We start from the raw sequence: 6,342 nt of genomic DNA on the forward strand, positions 1-6,342 counted from the left end.
GTTACACCTGTAGCTTACCATAACTTCAGCTATGCAGCAAACTTGTCTAGAATCTTATCTGTTCAGCTTCGTACCAACTGGTCTTATGAATTTGATAATCTTACTGCTATTCTTAGATCTCAAATTGTTAGCCTTAACGCTACTAGAGTCGATATAGCGCCAATGTCTGAAGTGCAAAGTTGGTTATCCTCTTCTTTCAGTTTTGTAAAGCAATGGGCAGGAATGGGAGCATTGTGTATGTTAATGATTATTGCAATTATCTTCCTCCTACGCTTTATCATGCGTATACACCAAGTTCATGCCAGAGATCGCATCATTTTCCATCAAGCCATGATGGCCTTAGAGGCTGGCAGCTCTCCTCAAGTCTGGCTGAGCATGCTGGACCGGTAGTCAATAACGGGTAAGGAAGGAGGTAACCTCGTACCGACCTAAGACAGGAGCTGTAGCATGCTCTGCAGTTATCCGATGAGGGGTAAGGACGATGGTTGACCACTCCGCCTAAGACAGGCACGGTCCCGAGCCAGCATTCTTTTAATAAATAAAAAAGGGGGAGCTGTCGGGGTACCACGGACCCCAGCCCTATGGTGCAGCCAAGATGGTGCCTGGCAATGTGCCAAGGAAGTGCTGAGAGCAAAACCAGGTACCTCCAGCAGACTAATTCTCTGTGCAACAAGTGGCTTTATTTGAGGAAGTTAATGTGATTGGCCATGGGTCCTCGTGGACACTGCATGCTTGCTATATGCACACTATTATGCTCCATTACTGTCCAAGCTTTCCCCTCGTGATCTATAAGCTGATTGGTTGCTGTATGTAATGTAAGGCCCTTGCAAGAGGAGCCGTGCGCGGCCAGCCAGAAGCAGAAAATAAAGAACTTACTCCGATCCGGTTTCGTGTCTCTCTGCGGGCGGGGAGCGCGATAATTCCAGAATTATTCCTTGCTCATTTATAACATTACCTTAGATGATAATCTGCATGTTTCAGTTGTTCTTATTTTTGCATCTTCTTTTGTAAATTTTTATATTTGCTTTCTTTGAAGGGTGTACTTAGAAGTTCAAAGGGGTTGTTCATCCTTTATAAGGTTGTAGCTGTGATTAATGTAGTTGTTTCTATCTAATACATGTGCCTGCTTCAATTTACTGAACTCTGATCATCCATGTGGCCTCTTTCACATTTTCCCAGATTTTGGAACACACATGTGCACACACACACACATACACATACATTCAGCCTTTTTTTAAAAATCTCCTGATTGATTATGTTAGTGCTCTTCAGAATTATATCTTATCGATATTTTTTTTTGGAGCTTTAAGTAAAAAATTACCATTTCTGACTACTTCAGTGAGAGAACAGTGGTGGACTCTTGGTGAACATGTAGAAATTGATTGTATTCCCTTTGTGGCCATGCAGAGGTGACACTGGGGAAGGGGCTCTGAAGCAGCACTCAACTAGCAGCCAGATGATGGAAAGTGGTGGAAGTGTGGGTGAGGGGCTTTTCAGAACCTCAGCTCAACCTGCTCTGTGTCATGTGTCTGACTCCTGGGATTGCCCCACTGCCTCTGCAGACTAGCTGGGCACACACACACATGCTCACACACACTCACCTGTTAAGAATACCTGAACTCTGTGCACTTCTGTCACTCATGTTTGTATTTCAACATGCATTTCCAATTAATTCTCTGTTCACTAATACTAATATTACATACTTTCTTCCCTCTGCTTCTTTGGATTCACAAAATGAAAAGTAAGACTAGTATTTCTACACAAATATTGGGACATAACTGACTGCTCACACCCCAGTGTATCTCAGACCGTCTTAATTTTTGATCCAGACATTATCAACATTGGAAATTGAATCTAATATTTTATGTTGTATTTTAAATAACTTGTTAATTTCAATATGACCTGGGTACAGTGGAAAGGATTGGTACATGTGTGCCCTGTAACAATAAAATCAGAGAAATTCCCACATCCATCTCACCAAGCATTTTTCCTTTCTCTATGTTAGAGCAACCAAAATTCCCTTCCCACTGTTATGAAATGCATTGTACATGTGGTCAGCCATCACCCTCTGGACAGCAATTCAGCCACTCTAGCATGTGGCTGTGACTTGGTATCTGCTGACCACTGCAGTCCTGCCTCTGAGTACCACCATGCCCATTCCTGGGAGGTCAACCTTGGGTTTGCCCATGATTTCACAGGGCAGTGTTCCCATTAACCTGACTTGTGTTGTTCAGCATGGTGTCCTATAGGTTCATCCAGATTGCCACAGATGGTGGGGCCAGTAGGTTTGTATGGATAAATAATTTTCCTTCTTTTTATGTTCCCACAGTTTCTGAGCCCATCCATTTGCTCTTTGCTGTTAGGTTGCTTTCTGATCCTGTGTTGGACAGTGTCTGATGGCACTGTAGTACCTGGGAAGTATGACCTCTCCTCAGCATGCTGGTCATCTTTCATTGGGTGCATGCCTCACATTGGCATTGCTGGGTCCACAGCAGCTTCAGTTTCAACTTTCTGAAAAACTTCAACACCGTTGGCCATCACAGCTGTCCTGATTTATTTTCCATGCACCATGTACAAAGGGCCCCATTCTCTGCATCCTCACCAGTTCTTGTTTTTCGTTTAAGCTGTTCTAATGGGCAAGGCAGCACTGTGTGATGGTTTGGTCTATGTTTTCTGGAGCTTTTCCTGGAGCTGCAAATTTTCCACATGCCTGCTTGCCATTTGCAGTGCTGGGGTCCTTTAGTTGCCTGTGATCTATGGGGTCGCCTCCAAATCATCTTTACCCAGTCTGTGGGAGTTTTTTAAAGTATTTTCTTATTTTTATTATGTTTTTGAGATGAGAATGAACCACATACATCCTGAATGTCCATTCGCTTTCTGAGACTCTGTGAGGTTTCCTTGTGCCCTCTGTTCTACAAGGTCCTTCAGAGATTTACACCAGCCACCATCTCTAAAGTTTGTGACTAAAAATACAGGAGTCTTGCAAGTGAGAAAAGGTGTGGGAAGAAAAGTCCCAGGTCAGAAGGAACAGCCTGGATTACCCTGTCTTCCCCAGATGTGGGTTTTCCTCTTGCAAACCTGTAAGAAACACAATTACGTAAGACTGGTAAAAACATAATGGGCTCAAATGTACAAAAGGGACACTTTTTTTTTAAAGAGCAGAATGAACATATAATAAAGGTTAAACAGATAGTTATAACTTTTGAGCTGCAACTTACTTCTGCTCACAGTACTTTTAAAAGCAGTTCTGATCTCCATGCCCTGCCTAGAAGAGCAACCCTGGCACCTCACCGTCCCTCATGTCCTTCACATTTGTGCCCCTGCCATCCTGGCACCATTAAGCTCTGGCCATCAAATTCACCACTCACTCTTTAGAGCACCATCCTGATCCCCCTCATGGCCATTTTATGTAAACCTGCACTGTCCAAACACAGCTGTACCCACAGCCCTCACTTGTGCTCTGGAAAGCACATCCCCTGGTTATTTCCTGCTCTATTTCTCCAATAATAAAAAATCTAAGGTGTGGAACATTCTCTACTACTCACTACACTATTGCCAGCAGTGTCTCATAAATGCAGGTTTGCAGTGAGCGTGAATGTAACATGATGAGTGAGTGAAGGAGGAGCTAACAACCATGGTCAAGGGTTAGATAGATGAGGTCATTCTGTCCACTGACACTCACTGTAGTTTCTAGTTGTGTCTAGAAAACTTACTGGTTATTTGTAGCTGAGGCATTTCAGTTTTCAAATTGTGTTGAAAATTCCCAATTTGATCAAATGTCTGACTAAACTGTTTGGCTATTTGAATCAATGTCCAGTCCTCTCTTGAACCCTGGCCTTCTGCCTTAATAACTAAACTTTCTCACTCTGAGCAGCACTTGCCAAGTGTCCACTTGTCTCATTCCATTGGAACCAAACTTTCTAGTTGCTGCAAATCCAGCTCACCAAAAACTGCCTGATGTCAATCATACAAATAATCATAACTTACTAGTGCTTGCTTCATAGACACTTTCACATGGTCTGCCACAACACTGTGACTCTCATCAGCCCATGCATCTCTGTTTCCCAGATCAAACACAAGCCCATGGATTAAACATGACCTTCTCTGTCAACTTTATACTGGTGAGCCTCTTTCCTCATAGCTGAACCTCAGGCCTCCTCTTTACTGTCATCCCCATCACCTTCTTTGTGGCCATGACAGCCAATGGGGCTGTGATTGACTGGATTCCTGATCTATGTGGACCCCAGCTGCACATGCTTATGTATTTCCTCCTTAGCTATCTGTGCTTCATCAACATGCTTTATATCTCTACCACTATCCCCAAGATGCTGGTGGACTACCTGGTGGGCAAGGGGACCATCTGCTTTTCTGCCCATACTGCCCAGTACTTTCACTACCTGAGTTTGTGGAGTTCAAGTTCTTCCTGCTGGGACTCATGGCCTACAAAAGCTACGTGGTCATATGTAGCCCACTGCACTACTCTGCTCATGAGTTGCTGCATTTTTGTTTCATCCTGGCCAGCTCCTGTCTCCTCCTCATGCCCACCACCATGGGCCCCCCATTCTGAGTCTCCCACAAGGTTAACCATCTTTTCTGCAATGTACCCACCATGCTGAGACTGGCCTGTGGTGACAAGGCCACCTATGTAATGGTGATGTACATCTGCTGTCTCATGATGTTATATATCCCTTTCTCCATGGTGTTCAGAACTTATGCCCAGATCTTTCTCATGGTGAATCATATAATATCTGCAGAGAGGAAGAGAAAATCCTTCACCACCTGTTCATCATGTGATGATGGTGACCTTATTCTATGGGAACACCTTGTATAGAAATATACTTTGCCTGTCCTACCACATCCCACTCTAAGATAAGATCTTCTCTGCCTTCTACATCATCCTCATACCCCTGGTAAGTCCTCTCATCTACAGGACTGAGGAACAGGGATATGATTGGGGCTTTGAGGAGAGTAAGATCCTGCCATGGAGGAGCCTGCTGTGTGATGAAGGATGGACTATGACATAGAGAACCTGCATGTGTGTCCCAGGGCACCTAGGGTGCACCATGAATAATGTAGGCCATGCTGGTGATGATTTCAAAGGCCACTTCTGCAAAGTGCTCCTCAGGATCCCTCACATCAGAGGCCTGGCACCTTGTGGATGTGTACACGAGGGTGACACCAGGGTCCTGGGAAAAATGGCTTGCCCTTTCTTTGTTCCACCAATTCCAGTTCTTCTCTGATTCCAGTTCTCTGGTTCCAGCTCATGCAGAGAATATCCCCAGATGTCCACTTGATATTGTATACCCTGAACATACTTGATGTCTTTGTAATGACATTATAAACTGTCCATTGTTAGATTTCAGGGAACATTGAGGGATGTCACCATCTGAAAGTGACTGAGCATTAAAAACCCTCCAGAGGAATCTCTACCCAGACTCATAAGGGGGCTTGAAGGTCCAGGTATCTTTCCTTTGAGTAGCAACTGAAAACTTTCCTCCTATTTATCTAAATTTGGTTCTGAAAAATTGTGAATCCTGAGTTCTTCAGGAAGACAAATCCTAAGTTTGTAAATATAAAGAGTGCTATTATGATTTATATGTTATAGGGAAAATAACCATTACCTTGGACATGAGAGGAAGTTGGGAAAGAAGTGCCCATTAACTAGCAATTTCCATAATTATGACCCAGCTTCCTCTGCAATTATAGTATTATTGGTCATGTGGAAACTCTTCATAGATATTAGTGGTGAAAGTTATGATTCTATCCTCTATTGCCTTCCAAAGAAATTATGAAGAGCATTTTTTTTTCTTCTCTGCATCACTTGGTTTCACATTGGATATCATTAGCAAAATGAGGCAGAAATGCATAAATAGGTTTTCATAGGAAAATTAGAGGTGGTAAATGATTGAATACCATTTCCCTTTAAGAACCTGGAATCTGGGGAAAAGCATTTAGCATAAATTATTGATAGATCCAGTCATGAAACCTGGGGACATACCACAGGCCCTTTGGGCACCTCTATATGGTGATTTCAGGATTTCTTCTGTTTTAAAAAAAACTTATAGGCTGCTCTTGCTAAACTCTGTCACCCTTTGCTTGAACAAAAGCATGAAAAAAGCTCGATGGATGTTGCTCCCTGCACTCTGTCTCCTTTACTCTGAGTCAGTCTGTCCTGCACTCATGGGTTGCAGAACAACAAATTCCATAGATACATTTTTTGTCATGAGAGTTGAAACTGTTCCCAGGAAATAGCAACTTTCTTATCATAGACAAGTCTCAAGCAGAACAGCTGGGAAAACATCTACTAGACCACTGTAAGACCAGCGGTGTTACCTGTGTATG

General features: G+C 43.2%; 1 pseudogene; it reads left to right on the forward strand.

The window, feature by feature from the left end:
• The first annotated feature begins 4,094 nt into the window (after window positions 1-4,094).
• Window positions 4,095-5,019, forward strand: LOC124974369 (olfactory receptor 2T6-like; annotated as a pseudogene).
• Window positions 5,020-6,342: the final 1,323 nt, after the last annotated feature.

This window comes from Sciurus carolinensis, unplaced genomic scaffold, assembly GCF_902686445.1.
Source record: "Sciurus carolinensis unplaced genomic scaffold, mSciCar1.2, whole genome shotgun sequence".
In the NCBI taxonomy this organism is placed as follows: domain Eukaryota; kingdom Metazoa; phylum Chordata; class Mammalia; order Rodentia; family Sciuridae; genus Sciurus; species Sciurus carolinensis.